The sequence below is a fragment of the Notechis scutatus genome, chromosome 2 (genome assembly GCF_049901735.1).
Source record: "Notechis scutatus isolate UNSWTSFEM ecotype Mainland chromosome 2, rNotScu1.2, whole genome shotgun sequence".
In the NCBI taxonomy this organism is placed as follows: domain Eukaryota; kingdom Metazoa; phylum Chordata; class Lepidosauria; order Squamata; family Elapidae; genus Notechis; species Notechis scutatus.
In genome coordinates this window covers 96,449,727-96,476,080 of record NC_142010.1, presented here as the reverse complement: position 1 = coordinate 96,476,080, position 26,354 = coordinate 96,449,727, and the positions used below count along the sequence as shown (strand labels likewise).

Below are 26,354 nucleotides of genomic sequence, written 5' to 3'. Positions count from 1 at the left end.
TGAATTTTATATTGGTATTCTACCAGGGGTGGAATTCAAAATTTTTAACAACCGGTTCTGTGGGTGTGGCTTAGGTGGTGGGTGTGGTTTGGTGGTCATGTGACTGGGTGGACATGGCTTGGTGGTCATGTTATTGGCTGGGTGTGGCCAACTCAACATCACTCACATCGAGGCACGCATCTCCTCGCCTGGCCTCTCATGACTGTAGGGATGCTGCCACAGTCATAAGTGGAAAAATGGTCATAAGTCACTTTTTTCAGTGCCATTGTAACTTTGAATGGTCATTCCACACAAGCAAAGTACCAGCAAAGGAGGGAAAAAAACCTCCAGAGATGTTCCTGAGACAGGAAGTCTAGTCCTGCCAAGAATGTAATAAGGGTTAATGGAGAGGCAGTTTCTGTAAGCAACCAGAATGTTTCCTTCCTGCCTTCCTTACAGGATTAGGCCAGTAATTTCTTCTAACAACCAGTTCTCCGAACTGCTTAGAATGTTAACAACCGGTTCTAGCGAATTGGTGCAAACTGGTAGAATCCCATCCTGTTATTCTACATACTAAACCTTAAGTACAAGTAGGATAGATGTAATGTAATTATCTAATGCCTCATTTTATTGCAATTTTCCTTCATTTTTTCCCCTAAATGTGGCTTATGTATAGACCCTTTCATATAGGATGGCAGTAACTCTTCAGATGATTTTTTTCCAATACTCTGGTTTGTTCTCAAGATGAATTTGCAGAGTGTGGATCCATACAGACTTCTTTACCAGAAGATGTAAAATGATAAGAGATGAACATGTAGAATTAGGCCAAAACCTGCTGCCTGTCCCAAAAGTGAGGGTTTCTTCCTCTTCTTCCTCTTCCTCTTCCTCTTCTTCTTTTCCTTCTCCTTCTCCTTAAGTATTAATAATTTCCCCCTTCTTCTTTTTCCCATGCCTTTCTAAGGATTTAAAAAAGAACTTTCAAAGAGCGTAGTGATGGGAAGGGAAATTTTGAGAGAAGAGGCCTCTTTTAAGTTTCCTTATTCTTATTTTTAAGAAGCTATCATTCACAATATTTAAGTATTTCCCTCTTGAGTTTCTTTCAAAGAAAGGGTCGAGTGAGAAGAAAACAAAAACCTATTTGCATGGCATAAAATAGTTATCCCATTTTTTTAAAAAAAGCAGTGTTTTATTTCATTAGAAAGAAAACTAATTTCTAAAGAAACAAAGCATTTCTAATATGCTCTTAGAGTATTGTCACAGATTCTGAATGTTTTTTTTTTTAAGAAATGTGTTCCATCAAAACACTAATATGTGTTTAGGTTTGCCTCTGAATGTGTATGTTATTTTATCAAACACGTTTATGCTTGTATTATATTCATTTGCTTCTCAGTATGGTCTTGCCTCACAGGATGTTAAATAAAACCCTTTTCAGACAGCCAAAAGTAGAAGCAATTCTCATTCTTCTGTTTGATCCTTGCAGTAATAATTGGAAAATTTCTACTTATAAGTACATCTTTAACAATAAGTAATTAAAACTGTTATTGTTAGCTTTTTATTTTAATTGGAGGTTTTTTGGTGATAAAAATACTGTTTACACAATTTACATCAGTTCATATTTGAGGCATAACTGGACAGGTAAAATGGAACTGTTGTTTAAAGCAAATCAGAGCTCTATTATAATAAGATTATAAATAAAAAGTAGGTAAAATCAGTTTGATACATGTTAGTCACAAACAACTGTATGGTGGCAGTGAATGAGTTTCAAAAGCTAAAATTTTAAAAGGATAATATATTCATGATCTACCTACATAATATATGGAATTTGACAACTGTACAATGCAAATGGATTCTCTGTGCCCTTAATATAACTAAAAGATTGACATTACATCATTGGAAAAATAAACATATGGCCCCAGTTACTAAATGGATTACACTTGCTACTTATGAATGGTTTGTCCATAGATTTTGTGTGGATAAATGTGGTAGAACATACAATAACAGGTTTGGAAAAATTCTTGAAAGGCTTCTAGTCCACCTCCATGGTTGAGCAAGACACCCAATATGATTCCAGTCATCCAATCTCATCCTGAAAACCTCCAGTGATGGAGTACCTACAACTGCTGGAGGCAATCCATTCCACTTATTGTTCTGACAAGAAATTTCTCCTTAGTTCTAAGTTGGATATCTCTTTAATGAACATCCATACATTACTTCTTGTCCTGGTCTCAGGTGCTTTGGTGAATAGGTTGATCCCCTCTTTTCTGTGACATTCCCTCAAGTACTGGTAGATAGCTATCATGTCATGCATAATCCTTCTCTTCAATAGGCTAGACATACGGTACCTAGTTCATCACATGGTTTAGCCTCCAGATTCCTTATCATCTTTGTTGCTCTTCTCTGTACTGTTTCTAATGTCTCAATATCTTTTTTTTTTTTTTTTGTATTGTGACAATGAGAATTGAATGGAATATTCTAAGTGTGGTCTTACTAGTGCACTATAAAACGGTCCTTTCACTTCTCATGATCTTAATATTGTCCCTCTGTTGATGTATCCCAGGACTTCATTGGCTCTTTTGGCAACTGCAGCACACTGCTGGTTTATATTTAAGAGGTGATCCATGGGGCACCTAAATCCCGCTCAGAGTTACTACTGGTAGCCAGATACTACCTATTCTGTACCTGTATATCTGATTTTTCCTGTCTCAGTGTAGGACCTTACTTTTCTTACTATTGAACTCTGGCTTGTTGAATAGGGCCCAATGTTTAAATTTATCAAGTTCCTTCTGAGGCTATATTTTAAAGTGTTGGCATTTTCCCCACTTCAGTGTCATCTGCAAATGTAATGATTTCCCCTTCTATCACCACATTTACATCATTTATGAAGATGTTGGAGAGTATTGGACCTAAGATAAAGCCTGGAGGTACCCCACTGTATGCTTTATTCCATTTAGATCTCCTTCCATTAAAGACTACACATTGAGTATGGTTGGTCAGCCAGTTGAAAATTCACTGGTGGTGATGCTGTCTATCCTGCATTGTTCTATCTTACCAACAAATAAGCTGTTGTCTATATTTGTATACCTTACTGAAGTTTATAAGATATGTCCACAGTAATAAACCAAAAGATCCAATATCCTCAGAAGAAGAAAAAAACCAGGGGTCTATAAAAATACACTATAAAAACCACTAGATTGGATAAACAAGCCCAAGACTAGCAAATAAAACAAAAATTGCATAAGACATGGACAAACTTAACCATAGTTTCAACTAGGAAACTGTGAGTATCCTAGCCCAAGTCAATCCAAACATGTTAGAGAATTCCTGGAAACCTGGGACTCTGACAAATCAACCATCAACAGGCAAAAAGAGATAAACAACAACCACAGACTATTCAAAAGAGATAATAAAAAAGCTGAAAAGGAAATAAAAAGCCCAAAATATCTCCTTACAAGCAATCAACATTCAAATAAGCAGCAGTCAACACTAGACCAACATTCGATCAGTAAATAATAGCCAGATTAAGGACCAACCAATTTACATGATCAATCAAACAGTAAACAGCACTTTAATCAAGGAATTACCAAGAATACTGCCACCAACATTTACAGGACAAACCACCTGTAAGCAGAGAGGAAACCTACCCTAGCACTGATGATGCTACTTAATTGGGAAATGAAGCATCTGCAAGAAAACATCTAAGCTCAGACAGACTCCACTAAAGCTATATTTTTTCTAATGTAAATTAAAGCTCCATTTCTCTTTGTTCTTAAAATGAAATGTAGTTTGTTTAGTAATTACATTGTTAAAATTAGAGGAAAATGTGTCAATAGGACTGTGCAAATATTTGAAGAGTTACTTCAATATGACAAAAATTGGATTCAATCAGTCCTCTGAAACAAATGTGCAAAGCAAAGCAGGAATTTGATTTCAAATAGCAAATTGTAGATTCAAAGTACTTTTTTTCCAAGTGTTTCAGAGATTCAATATTTTTTCTTTTATTCTGCATTTGAGTAATGTGGTTTTAAGCAGAATTCTGTAGTTTTGACTACTTGTTGGATAAAACTTACTTGTAAATTATGTATGAATTTGACAGCTTTAAGTCATTCAATTATCAGTGAAGGGGTCCCAGGCTAATGCTTAAAGAACCTGGCCTAAATGCGAACAATAGCCATATCTCTTAGACTTATATATCACTTCATAGTGATTTACAGCACACTCTGAGCTGTCAGACCTCAGAAGGATGGAAGGCTGAGTCAACCTTGAGTCAGTCAGGATCAAACTCCTGACAGTGGGCAGAGTCAGCCTACAATACTGCATTCTAACCACTGTGCCACCAAAGCTCAAGATGTGAAAAGCTATGAACATTATTTTGTATGCCTTTCTTTCTCTGTGACTTTTTTTTCCTTTTTCACAACTAATGCTATTTGCCTTGGGGTTTCTGCTACCTTTGTAGCATTAAATATTGTTATTAAGCCACAATTTACACAACCTACCAATATTGAGGGACACATTCCACAATGGGTCAAGCTGATTAAGTAGCAATATGAAACCTCTGGCACTCGAAGATGGTAAAGATACATTAATCCATAAAGACCAAGTCAAAAAATCTATACACCTTGACTCTTGACTGAAGTGATAATGTAGTCCTTCCCAGAAGTGGCAAATTGTTAATTATTGAAATTTACTAGCACTCTAGAAAATCTTGGACTCAGAGGTGACAAAGCATAACATCACAGAAGTCAGGTTGAATTGTAAACCCTTCTACTCTCACAAATGTCTTGCAACTCTATTAATTATTAATTATGTAATTTGGTTTAAACACTGGTATTATATCACAATTCCTTCTTTAACTTTGGAATCAGTGTAGGACTACAGTATTTGGAATAAGCATGAGATCTGGCAAAAGACTGAATAAATAGGTAACTGTTATTTTGGAACAGGGTTTCATTCATCCTGATAATAGCAGCTGGGAGCTAACTCTTTCTGTTTGGATTGTGGGCCTTTCAGAGATCTATTTCTGGTTTCTTTTCAAAACTGGTATCTCATGGGATGTACTAGCAATTTCACCTAAACAAATAAATACAGTACATTAACAAACACAGGCCATGTTAGAAAGTAACACATAAGTTAGTAAAATGTGGTGACCTGATTATAATTGATTATCTGATTAGGATGTCTTATAGGGTTGAAGAACCAAGAGGTTGACAAACCAATTAGTATTACCGTTTACTTCATCTCATTACTGCCTATGTACTCACCCATGATGTTGATGTTTTGGATATTACCAAGGTGGCTTGGATAATACCCAATTTATTTTTATTGATAAAATTGGTGATTCATTCTTATTATTTTAATCTCCAACAATTAGATCTATGTCCAGGAACAAAATACTACACAAACCTTCATCTTCTAATCTCTTTATTTTAAACAAAAGAGTTCCACCATATCTTTTTGAATTTGGGAAATTTATGTGCAAAAAATCAATAATATTTATTCAAACCTGTCCCCAAGAATCTGAGTTAGCACTAAATTTGCTCTAGATAAGGATCAACAGAATTCAAGAAGGCTGGTCTTGGATCTTTTGAGCAATACAAGGACTCTGAGCCCAACCCCAGCTCCTCCTGTTCTTGTCTTACAGGTAGAGCCCTTTCTCACTATTTGTACAGATTACTACCATTTGTATAAATTGCATTATTGTTTTAAATCCCAAATAGAAACATTATGATCACATTAAAACATAGTTTTAAAAGGAACATAGTCATAAAACCATTCATTATTTTTATGAAGTTTGATGAGCTTCATCATAGAAATGCTAACCCGGCCAAAACTTTCACAAATTCAGTAAAAGAAATGCATATGTCTCTATCATTAGTTATTTATTCTTTCTCCTTCAGTTAACAGTAGACGTATAGAGTTCTTATTTTCCAAATTTCACTGAGGATACAGGCACTGAGTTGAACTGATCAATTTTTATAGTGATCTAAACATAATAAATTCACTGGGCACCAAACAAATCATCTCTCTCCACCACTCATCTATATCCACATATACTAAAAAAATAACTTAGAGTGAAATCTAATAAAAGATTTCTGGAGATGATAATTTGAGAAGGGTTTTGGAGAGGGTATGTAACAATTCAGTAAAAGTAGTGCTTTAAAAATGTATGAAAGCATAATCAAATACAGAAAGAAAAATATACTTTCTTGGCTTAAGCCCTACATGCTTACAATTGAATCAAGTCCCATTCACTCACAGTGGTTAATATGATCAGAAATAACAAAACCAGGCTGTGACATTTATTTAACAATCTTTGTTAACCTGATTCCCAAATATTTATTAAAGAAATCCCCTAACACACAGTAGAACAGGTTTTCCATGTTATATTTTGAGTTTGACATACTCCTCTGCTCTACATTTTTCTGGTATAAGAGGTAGTTTGAACCATGATTAGTTTCTTAAATATAATAGAAGAATTATCAGTGGTTGATAGAACAAACATACATTCTATATATAGAGAGAGCCAGTTTGGTTTAGTATTAAGGTACTGATGATGAGTTCACGTCCCATTGTAACCATGCAAGCCAGCTGGGTGACTTTGGGCCAGTTGCTCCATCTCAGCCCAATCTACCTTACAGAGTTATGAGGGAAATAGGCAGAAGTAGGTGTTGGATGCTTGAGGAATTGAGTTATTTATAAAAATAATAGGGTGTGTGTGTGTGTGTGTGTGTGTACAGTTTCCTAAACTCTGATTCACAATCATTATAAATAACCAGCTGTCAGACCATCAAATACCAGCTGTCTGTAAGGAATATAAATCCTTCCACTCCCCACTATCCTATCAGAGCTGAAGAAGCTTCTTTGATGAAAAGCAAAATATCTTCAAAGAAAAAACAAGAAAGTCCAGTTGTCTCCTGAAAAAGCACCTTTGGGACAACCATGACCTGGATGACTGAGAATCTCCACAGATTCACAGAAGTATTTCTTTGATAGACAAAAAAAAAAAAAAAATTAAAGGCAAAGGTAAAAATTTCTCCTGTCCAGTTGTGATTTACTCTAGGGGGCGGTGTTCATCTCCATTTCTTAATGGAGGGTCCCAGAGCTATTTGAAGATATTTGACCAGCATGACTATATGCTGAGGCACACAGAATGTTGTTACCTATTTATCTACTTGTGCTTGCATGCTTTTGAACTGCTAGGTGGGCAGGAGCTGGAGCAAGTAATGGGAGGTTACCCTTTTCATACAGTGCTCAGGTCTCAAACCTGGGCTGCCAGCTTTCCATCTGACAAGCTCATCATCTTTAACTATTGAGCAACCCCATGCAAAATTATGAAACTATTTTAAAAAATTATTTCGTCCAAGATACACATATTTTCTGATATATTCTACATATCACATAAATCCAAGAACAATCTGTAAGAAAATGTTTTTGCAGCCTAAATATGTAGTTCAACCATATTCTAAGTTAACAGGTCAATTTAACAAGCCATTAAAAATCATTGTCTGTTAGGGAGGTGAGACCTCTGCCATTTCCCAATCACTAAATTCATTGAATGACAAAAGCTCTGGTATTTCCAGATGTCAAAGACCCGATTTAAAGAAAATTGAAATAGTCTATATAAAAATAAAAACAAATAGTATTTGATACTTTGTTATAGTCAGTATAATGGAATCAGGCAGAGGAAAAGAGAGGGTATGCTTTCCTACTTGTCTTATTTCAGGGCTTTTTTTTTTCCAAAGAAGTACTGCAAGGAATGGAGAATAAGGCTATAGAAACACAGGAAGGAATGCTCAATATATTCATCCTTTGAGTCAGAAGACATATATAGAAGAAAAGATAAAGGGGTGACATTTAAAAGCAGTTTAATAATGAAGAATTTTAAAGAGCACACATTGCTAACCGGCTTTCTCAAATGCAGTGTTTAAATTGCACAAAATTGGTCTTTATTATCCTCTTTTCATCTTATTCTACAGCATTTGAAACAATACATTTTACATGCATTAATAGAGAGCTATTACATATGAGGAGGTAAAGATAAAGATTTTGTGGTCAGCTTGACTCTTGGTGATGCAGCCACGTAGTTTCATCGGCAACAGCATGGAAGCAGTTTGGCACTGTCTTCTTTTGAAACATTTTTTAAAATTGATTTTCTTAACTTCACAGTTCAGCCTAGAGGTCTCATGTCCAAATACCAGCCAAGCATGACCCTACTTAGTTTTTAACATCAGCCAAGGTTGAATAGATGTAGTGTGCAATCTGACCAATTAAGGCTCTTCCAAACACGAAAGAACTCTCTAGAGTCCATTTATATATTCTTAGAGCAGCAATGTAGATGTAGCGCATCAGTAAGTCACAAGTACATTACAGGAAGTGCTGGGCAGCTGCATAGCCAGGTCCCCATCTCCATGGCATCACCAGAAGTGGGCTGTCTCCATTTTTTCTGTCGAGTCCCAGCAACCTGTGACAATAAAAAAAAATTATTGAAGTAAACTCTAAGTGGTCTGGTTTTGTGACTTAGAAGTCCTAACTATTCAAAGAGGAAAATGTGTTTTATTTGGATTTCATTTCTGGAATTTGTGCTTGTGAAGAAAAAAATATATGAAACATTGACTTTGGTTTTGTTGATCATAAAAATTTTGTGTTATAGGAATTGTTAGTTATATATTAATGTGTAAAAGCAAAAAGTTGAGATTGTAGTGTGTTTGTCTTGTACTGTGATAAGAAGAATTGGAAGTCAATGCCGCTTTTCTTTCTTTTTCTCTTTGCCTTGTATCTCACACCTCCTTTCCCCCCTTCTTTCCCTTAATTATCTTCTCTTCTCTCTATTTTTTTCTTCTCTTCTTTGTGTTTTATATAATAAAATAAGAGCTTAATAAACATGAAAAGAAGTCCCACCTACGAGATGTGTAGCATGAGATACTTATGGTTGACAACAACTTGATGACATTATAATCAAACCAGAAACTAGATAGTCTTCAAAAATTTTATTGAAGTAAACTCTAACTGATCTGATGAGCTCATATAACCAGTCTATTCTCTTGTTAGTACTTAATGTGTCTGCTCTCAAGCTACAATTTTTAATGCAGTATGCAGGTATAAGGAATCTTTTAAAAAAGTTGTGCATGTTTATGATACAGCTTCCTCTTTCTTAGGCTGAAATTTGACCTCTGAGCTTGCTACTTTGCTCCTGGACATTTTGTTACCAAACTTGCTTAGAGAATGTCTGGGAGCCAAGCAGCAAACTTTGAGGACAAACCTTTTCCTAATCTACAACACAAGCTATGAATATTCTCTACAATTTCTTACCCTTTATATAAGGAAATTAGTTAAATTAATATGCATTCTGGAAACATAAATATTCTGTTCTTGTTTTTACTCAAGTGTCCTTTTTTCCTTCCTGGAAAAGTGTTTGATGTTCATTATTCCTTTTTAAAAAAATAAAATAAAATAAAAGTACACCTTTTAAGCCTACTTTGTTGTTTTGTTGTGATATTTTCCTACACTTAAGTCCACAATTGGTCCAAGCTGTTACAGCTTATCAGCAATCATGTTATTTCCCTACTTCTTTTGCTGTCTTCCATCACTTGCTTATTTCCTTTCCTATGTCTTCACTGATATCTGCTTTGCTATCTCTGATTATCTCACAAAGATTCCAAAGGAATATTTCAAGAGGCACTTGGACTTTTTGGATTTCTTTGAAGATGTTCTCATACAACAAGCTTCTTTAGCTCTTCTTGGATGAGAAGCAAAACTTCTTCAAAGAAAAACCAGAAAGTCCAGTTGTCTCTTGAAAAAAGCACCTTTGGGATAACCATGACCTGGATGACTGAGAATCTCCATAAACATATCTCACAAATGCTTTCTTCTGCCATGGCTACAGAAAATGTGGGAGAGTACAAAGGGGAGCTTTAAGGTGTTTGACTCTTCTGGGTATGTGTAACCCTAAAATCCTCCAGACATGTACACAGAGACTGTGTTCAGGCAATACAATTGACTTCTAGCCACATACAACCATAGATTAACATAGTCAAATTGTTGCCAAAGTTTGGAATCTTTCCAACCACTACAAATAAGGCTGAGAGGTAGTTCCATCTTGGCTGTTGTTTTTATTGTTGTTATGAATGATATGGTCTATTACAAAGGTGTGAGAATGGGCTGTGAGAAAATTTTGGTGGGCTGCAGAGAAATCTCACCCTCAGAGCACCCCACAAAGCAATTAATCCAGGCTGCGCAGAAACACAAGGCTGCATGGCCCGCAGGAACACTCCCCGCCCACTCACTCCTTGCCTGGTAAACTTGCCTGATAAAATTGCTATTTTTCCTTTTTCCGACCATCATCTGTTTTGCTGTGCCGGGAGATTTAGATTAGCTAGGAAGCAGAAAATGGTTGGATTTCTTGCTTTCTAGCTAGTCTATAGATCTTCAGCTCCTCCCTTAGGACTGAAGGTTTGCTTGCAAGTAAATTCAGTGCAGACTCACAGCAAACAAATTTGAGAGACTGAGCTAGCTGATGGCAGATAGATAGATCACTGAATGATTCTGTGAGCAACTCAAACTGCCTGCTTTGCCTGATTTTGGGTAAAAATTACTCTTTTTTATAAAAAAAATTCAATATTTACATACATGGTGTGTTGTAAGTTAATTTTGTGAGTTTGCTTGCTAGCAAATTTTATGAGTTTGCTTGCAAGAAAATTTATGTGACAGACTGAGCTAGCCAATGGCAGATAGATAGATCTCTGAATGAATCTGTGATTCTGTGAGCAACTCAATCTGCTTGCCTGCTTTGCCTGATTTTGGGTAAAAGTTGCTATTTTTTATTTAAAAAATCAATATTTATTTAAATATTTATAATATTTACATACAAGCCATGCTCAGACAGTCACATGACCACCAAGCCACACCCACAAATTAGGCCACACCCACAGAACTGGTTAGTGGTCCTTGGGATTTAAAATTATGAGTTTGGTGGTCCCTGAGGTACAAAAGGTTGGCGACCCCTGGTCTATTAGGTTCAGCACCATCATGGTTAGAATTGGAGGATACTTTAGCACTCTCTTTCTCTTCCAGAAACAAGAAGAGAAGACTTTGTTAACCTGCTTACCTTTCTCACTGTAACTTCTAGGCTAGTTGTCAAGGATATCATGTTCACACAATGCATTTTTCCTCTTTGACACAGTTAAATATATCATGCAACCAAGGTCATGGTCTTCAGATTGTTTTTTAAAGGTCAAAATATAGCAGTTTAGGATAGAAGCAAACATTCATCATATTATTTTAAAAGAGTGAATTAGAGGACAGATGTAAAAAAAGTGAGATATGCTTATACATTACTGTAAATATAAATAATGTTAAGAGCTTAATTGTAGTAACAATCAACTTCTTGGATGGATTAAGGCCAGCACGGGGTAAAAATAAAGAATGACGGATTAATTTTAAAAAATGTTTTGGGGAGTTATTTCATTTATTTCCTCTTGACCATATCTGTTAGATTTTTAATAAAATAGGTAAATCTTATAATGTCAAAATTAACATGATGGATTCTAATAGTATGAAAAAGTCAGTGTTTTTTTATCAGGTCACTAAGAAAGGATGGAAAAAAATTAAAGGAAAAAATTGGAATGTTGTAAGATTATAGGGTCAAACATGTTTAAGTAGGCATTAAGCCAATGAGTCAGTGGGATCATCAAATGTGCATGAAATAAAATATGCTATTTCACTATTCTAGACCAAATGTACATTATTGATTTACAGGAAATTATGTTTGTTTTTTTAAATTGGTGGGTGTCCACTGAAGATATTGCTCTATACATAGCAGTTTTTTAGATTTATTTCATCACCAATGCTACAAGCGGAAAACACTGCTATTATAATTGGAAAGGACTAATTATGCTTTGTTGCCAATCAATGGTATCTTAATCCTAAAATATCAGAATGACTTTAGCCTGTTTCTATACTATCAAACATTTAAGTGATTAAAATTGTTACATGAGCTAAAGTTAGAATAATTTGGTTAAAAAGAACATAAACACCTACATTTGTTGATTGGCAGTTCACATTTCTATTTTACAAGAATTTTTAAAATTTATTTTTAAGGTGCACCTGGACATTTCTCATCCAAATAATAAGATTTTTCCCATTTCTTCGGGATAAGCAGATTCTGGTAAATTTCACTCTATGAAAATGTTTATATGAAAGCTATTTCAGTTAGAATTGTGTCTTGAATATTTTGAGTATTATTAGTATTTTGCAGCAACTAGGTTCATTTGCACTGATTATATGAGTGTCTTTTTGATGGACACCTAACTGTTTATGCATCGCCTGATTTAAGGAATATCATGAATTTTATAAGTCCAACTCTTTCTCAGTATTGGGCATTTATTGTAGTTGTTCTGCTGCTTTCCACTTTTTTGGCTATATAGTGGATAACATCAGGATATATTTCTGTAGTATAACAACACAAGAGATCCATTTTAATGGTCTGCATCTCAGTGAAATCATTCTTCACAAATTGTATTAAATTATTATTATTACTATCAAATTGAACAATAAATGATAGATTGGGATGGACAACCTAACAACTAGACCCAATTTTAACAAGTTACTAAAAAATGAACAAGTCAGATCTCTGACAGAAATAATCTGCTATTTCTCAGAGAGACAGAAACATGGGATAGAATAAAGAGGAAGGAGGGAAGGAGAGATAGAGGGGGATGATGCAGCAGAGAGATGGTCGAGGAAAAGAAACCATCTCATCTACTTCGGTTCTAGCTTTGCTCACCACTAATTTTATTCCAATACTGTTCCTTCAAATAGGAGAAAAATAACTTCCTTTTTCTGATACATATTATGAGAATGCTCTTCTCAGCTTTAATATATTATTCATCAAAGACATGAAGTGGTCAATTAAATTTCATACTTAGCACACACATATTCTCATATGCATCTTGTGGAAGAGACTACTTTGAGAGGGAATTCGATTGGCATTCAAATTTCCATTGCTAAATGAAGCATTAACATCACGAACATCACATGACTGCAGCATTTAGCAATAGTATTTCCAGTAATTTTGATTGCATTTGTTAGATGAGGACTGCACTGTCATTAGTTGAGAACCTAATAATACAATTGAGCGAGTCCAGAAGTATTTCACGAGAAGAGTACTACACTCCTCTGCTCGCAACAGAATACCCTATATCACCAGACTTGAAATTTTTGGTTTGGATAATCTTGAACTATGCCGCCTACAGTTGGACTTAAGCATAGTACACAAAATTATCTGCTACAATGTCCTACCAGTCAATGACTACTTCAGCTTCAACCACAACAATACAAGAGCACACAACAGATACAAACTCAATGTTAACCGCTCCAAACTTGATTGCAGAAAGTACTACTTCAGCAACAGAGTGGTCAATTCCTGGAATGCACTACCTGATTCTGTAGTCACATCCTTAAACCCCCACTCCTTTAACCTCAAGCTATCCACTATTGACCTCATCCCATTCCTAAGAGGTCTGTAAGGGGCGTGCATAAGTGCACCATCGTGCCTCCCATCCCTGTCCTATTGTCCCCATTTAATCATACCTATTTTCTGTATTCTTACTCATGTTTATACTTATACCTATTATTTTGTAAGCGATTGACAAATCAAATAAATGAAAAAATAAACCTCATGTTTTTTTGCTCTCTCTTTACAAACTGCTAGCTCCTCTATGGCTGTGACCAGCAAATCTCTTCAGCATCCTACAATGCTCACTTTTGCTTTATCTTATCCCACCCATGTCTGTCCTTTTGATCACCCTGCACTCCCTCATTGTCTACCTCTGCTGCTCCTGACTTCCCCAGTTAACCTTCATCATGTTCTTCATCCCACGGATGACCAGTATCATAAATGCAGGCCAGTTGCTAACCACCCAAATGTTGAACATGTGATTGTGTGGAAACTGCAAAGGCCATATCTGCAAGGACTGGTTGTAAGCTCCATTTGTTCAGTGCGATCATAACTTTGAACAGTCACTGAATGGATGACTTTATATAGGGATTATCTGTACATATCTTCCATGGAATGTATAGAAGCTATAGGCTGGGTTGAGTACATCCTATGGTCATTGAGTATATTGTTTGATATTCTTCCCTACTCAGCACTTCTGCAACAAAGGAAAACTATTGCAAATAGGTATCATACTTTCTTTTCATGTTTATATTTTCTTTGGGATCAGTTCTCATGAAATTTAATGAATGGGATTTTTGAAATTTCAAAATGAAATTTTAGTGAAAATCCTATAGACTAGAATACAATTCTCTCTATTCTTTAATATACTTAATTAATTATCAAGTGGCCAAAATTTGTAAAATGTTTGTATTTTTGTACACTAATTTCTCCAGCAGCCCTACCTTCCTCCATTTGATATAAATTACATGAGAAGACAATAATATCTTGAAGGATATTTTCACCTGACAGCTTCCCCCCCGCCCTTAAAATTTAGAATTGGGCAATCAGAATGCCTAAAAATAATAAAAAATAAGAAAACCACACTATGGTCAACAAAACCCTCTTCCACAGAGAAATGAACTCAAAAATGTTGCCAAGAGAAACTAGAAATAACTTCTGAAATTGCAATAAAACATAAATAAGGAAGTCTCATTTGGAATAAAGGCAGAATTCAACACAGCATGACGAGAAGCAATTTAAGGAAGTTACAGATATATTAACATGGACCATATAAGCATTTAAAAAGAAAGAAGAGAAGCATGCTGTCATAGGATAATATTGTTCAGAAAGCAAGATCAGAATCATTATAGTTGCTCTCCTTTTGTGATTTCTTATTATAAAGAGGGTTGGTTTTGAATGGCTCTGTAGGGAAAGCTATAACTTGGCTAACAATATTTAAATTACTTCCTTAAGTCAACATTTGAGCTACCACTGCATGTGTAGCTCTAATTTGTGACAGCAACCCAGCATGTGTTCTTGGCAATATGTCAGATTCAAACCTGAATTTTCTACTTGGTGTCAGTTTGTGTCACACCTTTCACTGTTGGATTTTTTTTTTTTAAAAAAAAAAGAGTTCTTACAATTGGCAATATACCTGCTAATCCTTTCTGTTTACACAGAAACCTTTAAAAAATAGAAAGTTGTGTTTGAATGCCTGCCACATAAGTGGCCTATTTCTTTCATAGATGATTTAAAAAAGAAGAGGAGATAATTTTTGCCTTCAAATTTCTAAGATGTATCAATGATAGCAAATTTATTTTCACATTATATCTTTGTTAATATGCTGTCCAACTTGCAAATCATCAAATCCGAGTTCTTTTTTGGAAATTCAGTTACTGGTTTGTTTGGTTATTTTTTTAAAAAAAATCAAAACTTCATCCATAAAATCAAGCATGTGTGTGTGCGTGTGTTATATATGAGTTCCAGGTATATTTGTAAGAGAAGAAACAGACATCTTGTGATCTCCAGAACTAAAATTATATTTATTATACTTACTAAACTTTTGTCAGTCTCTGCTGACATCATCAGAGTATTAAGTTACCATTATAGAGATCTATGCCTTTATATATCATTAATCAATTTAGCCTTTGCACACGTAATAGGCCCTTCCAAATGCCTCCCATCTTTAATTAACTCTGTTGTTTTTGCTTCAGTCATGTTGGTCAAAGGAGGTTTATCTCTTGTTACTTCCTCCCTTGTCAGATGCAGCCTGGGTTGCTTATCTCTAAGAAGTGATGTTAACCTGCCAGCTATTGCAATTTGTTGATTTGCTCATGATCTTGTGGTCAGCCTGGCTCATTCTTCATTATTCCTGTCTATTATAGCTTGAGGCAGCTTTTCCTTTAGTTATGTCATGGGCAACAACTTCAGCCTCTTGAAAACTGAATGGGTATGTTTCCTTTGGGCTCATCACCTTCATTCTTAGAAAACTAAATGTTTTTATTCAGTTTTCTAAGAATGAGAGTGACGTGCCCAAAGGAACCACTACCTAAGGAGGAAACATCTTCAGTGGTTTACCGCATCAACTGTAGTGACTGTGCAAGCAATTACATAGGGGAAATGGCCAAGTGGCTGCAGACCAGAGTACACAAACACAAACTGGCTGTCCGATGAAAAGAACAGTGCTCTCATATCTGGGCACATATGCAGGAGCATAATCACACAGTCAGTTTTCAAGAGGCTGAAGTTGTTGCCCATGATATAACTAAAGGAGGATGCCTATTAAAAGGAGCCTAGTTTTCCAACAGCAATTCTATCAATAAGCATATCGAACTACCACCGGCCTACAAGCATTGAGACACCAGGAAAGACCATGCAGGAGGAGCAGTGACTACTTCTCGTTGGGGAGCTGGGACCAATGGCACACCCCCCACACTCCTGTGCGTGTGGATTCATCCTATGAAGGCACAGCCAGGCCTGTCCAAATACAGAGGATCTGCCTCAAGCTATAATAGACAGGAATAATGAAGAACGAGCCAGGCCAACCACGAGGTCAAGAGCAAAGCAACAAATTGCAATAGCTGGCAGGTTAACATCACTTCTTAGAGATAAGCAATCCAGGCTGCATCTGACAAGGGAGGAAATAACAAGAGATAAACCTCCTTCGACCAACATGACTGAAGCAAAAACAACAGTTTATTATAAGTGGGAGGTGGTTGTAAGGGCATATTACATGTTCAAGGGCTAAATTGATTAATGATATATAAAGGCATAGATCTCTGTAATGGTAGCTTAATACTCTGATGATGTCAGCAGAGACTGAGGAAAGCTTAGTAAGTATAATAAATATAATTTTAGTTCCAGAGATTGCAAGATGTCTGTTTCTTCTTTTACACACACACACACACACACACACACACACACACACACATATATATATATATATATATATATATATATATATATATATATATATATATATATATATATATATATATATATATACACGCACACACACACACACACACACACCCCTTCAAAACAGACAGAAAAATAGCAGCCATCCTAAGAAACCCCAAAGATAAAATTGACCTGGAAAACCAAGGCATATATGAAGTCCCCTGTCCATCATGCCCTGCCACATACATTGGACAGACCAATAGAAGAATAAGTACCCACCTGGAGGAACACAAAAATGCAGTAAAAAACCTGGAACACACTTCCTCACTAGTCCAACACATGAAAGCAACAGGTCATACCATCGACTTCAATGGCACCAAAACCCTAGCCACTATAGAAAACCCCAGCCACAGAATTATCAGAGAAGCCATAGAGATTGAAAAAAGACCTGAAAGCATGAATAGAAGAGATATTTCCACCAGACTGTCAATTATTTGGAAGCCTGCACTCACAAACAAACAAAATCTCCACACCACAATCCAGGCAAACACCTGGGCACAAACAGATCCCCTCTGATACCTCCAGCTCAAACACACCCCAACCAGGCACCCAGATGAAACCTAGCTTCCTAACAAATGATAGCTGTCCATTTACTCGGAGCCAAGCCGCACAAAAAAGCCTCCAATACAGGAACACAGTATTGCAAGCCAATCAAGACAAAAAAAGCCACAAAACAGACAGAAGATATTAGAAACACCAATCAAGCAGAACACAGCAAACTCCAAGACCAATAAACACAGACCAAGACTCCCAACCAAATAGGATGAAGAAAAAAACCATTCTGGCACAGCAGTAGGCTAGCCCCAAATTTAAAACTGAAATGGCTGTGAAAATCTGACTCACAGACGAACACAATACAGAAGCCTGATGATGGCAGATGAGATTCTGCCGAAACGTTGCTACAACTTTAAAAGCACAACTATAATGACGTGGGAAAATACCCAAACAAAGCTGAATACCATACATGTAAGTACCTGTGAAAACTTAAGAAAACAAACATATATATATATAGGTCTAGGTGTGTTCGGGTCTTTTCCCGTGTAAGATTAAGAGTATCTTGGCAATGTTTCGGCAAGGTCCCACTCACCATCCTCAGGCTGGTGCTTTCAGCTTCGTGCTAGTGCAAGCAGTATGTGATCGGAGCTGCCGTCTCACTATAAATACTGGTCGTGGATGCTGGTGTGCTGGGCTGGTTGGCTGCGCTGCTGCCTCTTGATTGGTTGATGGAGTTGATGTTGGTATAATGGGCTGTGTGATGGCCTTGTGAGTTTTGTTGTGGAGATATCCTGGATCTTCTGCTGTAATCTCCTGGGTCGTTTGTTTTGTAGTGATCTTTTTTCCATTAGCCTCTTGTGTTTTAACAGCTTGGGTAATGGGTTGTGTGATGGACTTGTGAGTTCTTTTGTTGTGGTATCCTGGGTCCTGCGTTGTAATCTCCTGGGTCGTTTGTGTTTTGATCTCTTTTCCATTAGCCTCCTGTGTAGAAATGACTTGGGTAAAGGGTTGTGTGATGACCTTGTGAGTTTGATTGCTGTGGTATCCTTGGTCTTGTGCTGTGATATCCTGGGTCATTTGCTGTGTTGCAACTTCTTGAGTTCTTGTGGTGTAATTTCCTGAGTTTTCTGATGTGATATCCTGAGTGGGTGGCTGTGATGTAGCATTCTGGGTTTTAGTCTGGCTTCGAGTTTGGGGTCTGGGTCTGTGTTCTTGGTGTGTGTCAGCTTGTTTGGTTTTGGGGTCGGGGGGTGCGACAGCTGTCGAGAGCAGACCACGGCTGCCTATCAGAAATGAACTCCACAAGAAAAGATTCCTACTAAACCAAACCAACAGAGACCTACTCACACTCCATCTCAAACTCAGCAACAAAATCCACCCAGCACTCTGGGACAAATCCAAACAACTGGCCTTCTGGAGGGCCGAAACAGAAACCTCCCACAAGACAGACACACATACCAGGAAACTCCACAGACTAGAGAAATGCCAGAAACCCAACCCTTCCCCACAACAACACATGAAACAAACAGTACACAACATATCAGACAGAACCCTCACCATAGCAGAAACCAATGTCCTTTCCAAAGGATTCAACTTCGCAGTCACCCCCAAATGCATCCCCACTGAAAACATTATATGCGGAGTTGAAGCTAGCCTAACCAAAATCAACCCAGATGCAGCCAACAAAATCAGACTTGAAGTCACCAATGTCCTCTGCTCCAGCAACCCACCCAGAAGCAACCTACACAGAGAAGAACAAAAAGCACTCACCAACCTGAGGAAAGACAGCAACATAGTCATTCTCCCAGCAGACAAAGGCAACACCACAGTCATAATGAACACATCAGACTACTACTCCAAACTATTCAACCTACTCCAAGACCCCGCTTACAAACCTCTGAATATTGACCCCACCAACTACCCAGAAAAAACCACCAAATCCAAAATAAAAGCATCTCCCATCAGCGAAGAGATCCAGCAGAGAATCATCCCCAGAGAAAAATCATCCAGATGCCCCAAACTCTTAGGCCTCCCAAAGATACACAAAGAAGGAATACCACTCAGACCCAAAGTCAGCTCCATAGGCTCACCTCTACAGAATCTTGCCAAATTTCTTGCCAAACAACTCCAGCCCTACACAGAATCCATCACCTCACATGTACAAAACTCCTTACACTTCATAGAAACAAGAAAGAAACAAAACCTACAACCCAGCGACCTACTCGTGAGCTTTGATGTCATATCCCTCTTCACCCAAGTACCCATTAAAGAAGCCTTGACAGCCACTCAAAACAAATACAATCCCCCCAAACACATGGGTTGTAAGCTTTGTTTCTTTATGATCTTGATGAACTGGAATGAGTTTCTTACGTGTGAGTTGATGGATTCTACATAGGGCTGTAGTTGTTTGGCGAGAAATTTGAATAGGTTTTGTAGAGGTGAGCCTATGGAGCTGACTATTGGTCTAAGTGGGGTTCCTTCTTTGTGTATCTTGCTACAGCCCTATGCAGCCCTACAACTACAGCCCTATGCAGAATCCATCAACTCACACATAAGAAACTCATTCCAGTTCATCGAGATCAACCTCATGTCCTCATGTACAACCCAGCAACCTACTAGTGAGCTTTGATGTCATATCCCTCTTCACCCAAGTGCCAATAAAAGAAGCCTTGACAGCCATCCAAAACAAATACAACCCCCCCAAGCACATCCTAGATCTGACCAACCACTGCCTATCCAATACATACCTCACCTACAATGGACAAAAATACAAACAAATAGAAGGAGCACCCATGGGATCACCCCTCTCACCTGTCATCACAAACCTCTACATGGAACACTTTGAAACACAAGCTCTAGAAAAATATGATCACAAACCCAAACTCTGGCTCAGATATGTAGATGACACCTTCATAATCTGGCCACACGGGAAAGAAAAACTGAACAACTTCCTCACACACCTCAACAGCCTACACCCCAAAATACAATTCACCATGGAAACAGAAGCTAACAATCAACTTTCCTTCCTAGATGTCTTAGTATACAAAAAATCCAATGGCTCCCTAGGACACACCATCTACCAGAAGAAAACACATCCAAACCATTATCTACACGCACTCTCACACCACCACCCAGCACAGATCAATTCCGTAGCTGAGACACTCATCTCCAGAACAAAATGCTTAGCCGACGAACAACACCTAAAAACCGAAGTACACACTCTCACTAACGTACTAACAGCCAATGGATTCCAAAGAAAGAAGATTACCCACCTAATCCAAAAAGAAACCCCAACGAAAATCCAAGACAGAGAACAAGAGAACGGCAAAGCCCTCCTCCCATATATAAAAGGCACTACAGACAAAATCAGCAAGATCCTCCAAAAACACAACATTAAAACAGCATTCTGCACAAACAGAAAAATATCCACCATCCTAAGAAACCCTAAAGACAAAATCGAGTTAGAAAACCAAGGAGTATACGAAATCCCTTGCACCGTCTGCCCCACCACATACATCGGACAAACTAACAGAAGAATAAGTGCACGCATTGAAGAACACAAGAACTCAATCAAAAAAGAAGAACCCGACCTCTTCCCTGGTCCAACACCTCAAAGCTACAGGACATGAGATTAACTTTAAAAATACCAGAACGATCGCCAAAACTGAACATTTCAACAACAGAATAATCAGAGAAGCCACAGAGATAGAAAAACACCCACACAGCATGAATAAACGAGATGATACCTCCCGCCTACCAGCCATTTGAAAACCCGCCCTCATGAACAAACCAGTACCTAACATGAAGAATGACACCAGACCCACACCCACGAGGGCCACACAAGATGCTACCACCACACTTCCACGTAGAAAGCAGACTCACACCCACACAGAAGATGAGACACGGCCACGGACCAGAAGCAGCTGCATCACTACCCACTTCAAACCCCTCCAACCCATACATGAAGCGAACTGACGCCCACCATGAAGATGCGGCACAACCACGAACACGAAGCCAAACAGCAGGATCACAGCTCACCAGCTCAAATCCCCCAGCAACTAAGACTAACCTGAGCACAACCAAGCCCCCACCTGAACAGAATACACCCCCAGCCAATCAGAACACAGCCATCCCCCCAACCAATCAGAACACAGCCAAACCGCCAACCAATCAGAACACACCCCCACCCAATCAGAACACAGCCAAGCCCCCACCCAATCAAGTCACACCCCCACTAGCAGTTAAAAGGATGAAGCAGCTGCAAGCTCACATTACTCTGAGAAGCACAGAGCCAAAGACACAAGCCTGGAGATGATGGATGAGACTTCATCGACACGTTGCCTAGATACTTCCAATTTTACGCAGGAGAAAACCCGAATAACCAAAGATCCACATATATGTATGTATGTATGTATGTATATATGTATGTATGTATTTTCTTAAGTTTTCGCAGGTACTTACATGTATGGTATTCAGCTTTGTTCGGGTATTTTCCCACGTCATTATAGTTGTGCATTTAAAGTTGTAGCAATGTTTCGACAGAATCTCATCTGCCATCATCAGGCTTCTGTATTGTGTTCGTCTGTGAGTCAGACTTCTACAGCTGTTTCAGTTTTAAATTTGGGGCTAGCCTTCTACTGCGCCACAATGTTTTTTTCTTAATCCTGATTGGTTGGGAGTCTTGGTCTGTGTTTATTGGTCTTGGAATTTGCTGTGTTCTGCTTGATTGGTGTTTCTAATATCTTTTGTCTGTTTTGTGGCTTTTTGTTGTCGATTGTCTGGCAACATTGTGTTCCTGTATTGGAGGCTTTTAGTGCGGCTTGGCTCCGAGTAAATGGATGGCTATCATTTATTAGAAAGCTAGGTTTCATCTGGGTGCCTGGCTGGGGTGTGTTTGAGCTGGAGGTATCAGGGGGGGGATCTGTTTGTGCCCAGGTGTTTGCCTGGCTTGTGGTGTGGATATTTTTTTGTTTGTGAGTGCAGGCTTCCAAATAATTGACAATCTGGTGGCAAAATGGCTCATGTGTTGGATGTCAGATTGACATCCTCTCTCAGCTATGAAATTGTGGTTGTGATTTTGGAACAATCTCTGCCTCCACCTTGGAAAGTGCCCATACATTCTTGGGAAAAAAGATGGATATATCAATAACTGCTACTTGATGGTTTACAATGAAACAAATTTAAAATGAAAAGACTAAACACAATTTAAAAAAAACACTAGCCAATTAAATCAAAGAAAAACCTGTTCCAAAAGTGTCCCAGCAAACTTTAACTGAATGTATTTGAAGCATCGAAGCTGCTAAAACTTATGTCACTTACACATGAGTTTGAAAAGATTGTAGACAACCCCTGCAAGGTTCTCATTAATTGTGGTAGTTTACATAGAATTATAGAATGAAATAAATAATTAAAATATCCATTTTGATGCAATGTACAAGGTAGAGTGGATTATGAGACATTTATCTGACAATGGGTGCATGCGTGTGTGTATGCATGTGTATAATATGCAAAATCTTGATATCACTTTATCATTGGTTAGACCTCACTTGGAATATTGCATCCAGTTTTGGTTACCACAATATAAAATTTTTTTTTTATAAAAAGAACCCTTCAGCTTCAACCAGAATAACACACAGGCAAACAATAGATACAAACTCAAAGTAAACTGCTCCAAATGTGATTGCAGAAAATATGACTTCAGCAACACAATGGTCAATGCCTGGAATCTGACTTTGTTGTTACATCCTCAAACCCAGGGTGGGATTCAAAATTTTTAACAACCAGTTCTGTGGGCGTGGCTTAGTTGGTGGGTGTGGCTTGGTGGTCATGTGACTGGGTGGACATGGCTTGGTGGTCATGTTATTGGCTGGGCATGGCCAACTCAACATCACTCACATCGAGGCATGCATTTCTTTGCCTGGCCTCTCCTACTGTGGGGATGCTGCAACAGTTGTAAGTGTGAAAAATGGTCAAAAGTCAATTTTTTCAGTGCTATTGTAACTTTGAATGGTCACTCCACACAAGCAAAATACCAGCAAAGGAGGGGAAAAATCTCCAGAGATGTTCCTGAGACAGGAGGTCTAGTCCTGCCAAGAATGTAATAAGGGTTAACGGAGAGGCAGTTTCTGTAAGCAACACCAGAATGTTTCCTTCCTGCCTTCCTTACAGGATTAGGCCAGTAATTTCTTCTAACAACTGATTCTCTGAACTGCTTAGAATGTTAACAACCTGTTCTAGCGAATAGGTGTGAACTGGTAGAATCCCACCCCTGCTCAAACCCCCAAAACTTTAACCTTAAACTGTCTATCATGGACCTCACTCCATTCCTAAGAGATCTATAAGGGGGCATGCATAAGTGCACCGTCCCTGTCCTACTGTTCCCATTTATTCATACTCAATCCTATTTGTGGCCAAACAAACTTGACTCCAACTTTGATTCAAATTTTATTATTCAGGTGAGAGGTTTAGCAGACAAGACCAACTTTGTGCTGCCTCACTTAGCTGCGCACTCTGAATCCTGATAAACTCCAAGTACCTTTTCTCTCACAGCTAAAACCTAAGATGAGCTGACACAGCTGGCTTAAGTTTCAAGAGAGCACATTTTCCTGCAATGCAGAGTGGACTATGGAAGACCAGCTGTTCTTAGTAATCATAGAGTTATGCATAATATGCATAAAGCATAAAGTTATATACATCATTTCCAGAATCAGAAACAGCATGTCTCTGGATGTCAATTCATGGAATATAATAGCTGATGAAAAAAAGAAAGCTGATGTTTTCATGTCATTTGTGAGTTTTTATAGGAATCTTAACTGTCCATTGTAAGAAAGAAGATCCTTTTGATCTCAGCTGGAAAGACTGTATTTATGTCCTTGTGTGGCATAATAGCTGTGAACCAATGCCAAATAGAGTTAGATTAATAAAGCTGAAATGAGAATGATTATGCTAATATGAAATTAATATGCTTTCTGACAGAGTGATTACCCAAACATAGCAGTAAAGGAATGGAGCATTGAAACAGCATGCAACTTGCAAGGAAATGAAGATATGCAGTTAAAAAGTCACTAATTAACCCAGCAAAGAAAAAATATAGCTCACAGTTTAAAATATAGTAAACAGCATGCTGAAATTTAACTGTACAATCAAAGGAAAGTAATAAGCATAGAAACCAATGCAATTATCAGACCTTTCAATTAACAAAATACCTCAGCGTCTCTTCAAACCTCAACTTCACCTTGTCAGTTGGGTAAGACTATGACTTTGATATGCATTTTTAAAAATTGTTTATTTATAAGACATCCAGACACATCATGAGCTGGATGGCCATACAAATGAAAACAAATGCATGTGCTATTTTTCTCTAATGAAGAATAACTTTTTAAGGCAAACTTTAACTTACAATGTTACAACAAGAAGTTTGATTAACACCATGGAAAAATTGTAATTATATAAATGGGGGAAGAGAGAAGGGAGTAATTTATCATGAATTGTTAATAATACATATTTCTGCATAGTGAAGAAATTAATCTGATTATTAAAAGGAATTATTTTCTGGGATGGGATACTGGTTATAGTGCAAAGTTAAATATGTCTTCCAAAACTTAAGTCTCATTAAGTTCAGTGAAGCTTTTTCTCAGGCAAGTAAGAACAGCATTGCAGTCAAATTAGCTGATTATAAATCAACATTCAACAGCTGGACAAGCCTGCAACTTTCCAGGTGTGCTTTCAGCAGGTGGCCACTTTCAATTCTTTGAATTAATATAGTAGCTGTAGAATTCTCCCCGAGATTACCATTTTGACAAACACTGTCAGCAAAGGTGACCCTCAGGCTACAAATACAAGTATGTCTTCAGTTAAGCCAGATTTTAAAATAACATTTGCCCTAGATATTTGGCAAATCAGCATCAGTACTCTTAAGAATATAAATACATAATTTTAACCCATAACATCAAATTAATAAATTATTGGCCTGTCAAGATAAACCTAAGGAAACTGCAAACAGCATAAATAACAGCATAATCTTTTTATAGGTAAGAATTGTTCCATTTTTGCAAGCTTGTTTTGTCAGGATTGAGGAACTTCATTTGTACCATTGATAGCTATGTTTACAACAATTCTTAAAGCTAAAGAAAAGTTATAATTCTATAAAGTGTTTGTCTATAAGAATGGGATTCCAATCAATATGGCATTGTATATAAATTATGCAATATTCAGCTAACAATATCCACATTTATTCATAGGCATGGGGGGAGGGGGAAGAGGAAAATGGGTACAAGTGAAGAAACACATGTCACAATTTTGTGATGAATAGTCTGTCCATATTTACTTGTGTACACATCACAATATCACAACAGAAGTGCAAAATGAGTTTGTGTTGTGATATAATGAGGCAAGTTTCATCACTTTGACTAAAAACAGACTATGATGTCCTGGTAAAAAAAAAGTTCACTTCTTTCAGTGGGCCTTCTTTTCAAAAGTACATTTGCTTAGAACAGAAGCCCTCAACTGATAATTGCTGATCAGAATATAGATTGGTTCAAACAATTGATGTGTTTATCTATGTTCATATCTGCATGTGTACACTTTGAGAACCACCTTTTGTGTGCTAAACATGGCACAGTCACATCAGTCTCTAAACTACATTACTAGTTGCTATTAAATATTTATATACCTACTGTTAAGAACAAATAATTTTCAGCCTATTTCAAGGGTACAAATTATTTATAAGCACACCATTATTAAGATTTCCCTGGTGCCATACTTGCATTAATAATTAAAATTAATATAATTATTACATAATGAAAGCATGATTTAGTTTCATTTGTTATCAGTAGTACAAACAGGAAGTCTATCACAGGCTGTAAATACACATCAGGTAGGATAGCCATGTCTAATAACTATCTGCTGTTTTTTTTAAAAATCAAGATAGTGGTGAACTACTTTGCCAACTTAATATCTCCACTATACAATTGTAATATCAGCGAAACTT

General features: G+C 37.4%; 1 long non-coding RNA gene across 2 annotated transcripts in view; it reads left to right on the top strand.

Moving 5' to 3' along the window:
• Positions 1–24,560: 24,560 nt before the first annotated feature.
• LOC148132136 (uncharacterized) overlaps positions 24,561–26,354 on the top strand; it is a 50,507-nt gene continuing 48,713 nt past the window's right edge. For both annotated transcript variants that reach the window (XR_015747306.1, XR_015747307.1), the window contains exon 1: positions 24,561–24,611. This is a non-coding gene — a long non-coding RNA (uncharacterized LOC148132136). The remainder of the gene's footprint in view (positions 24,612–26,354) is intronic.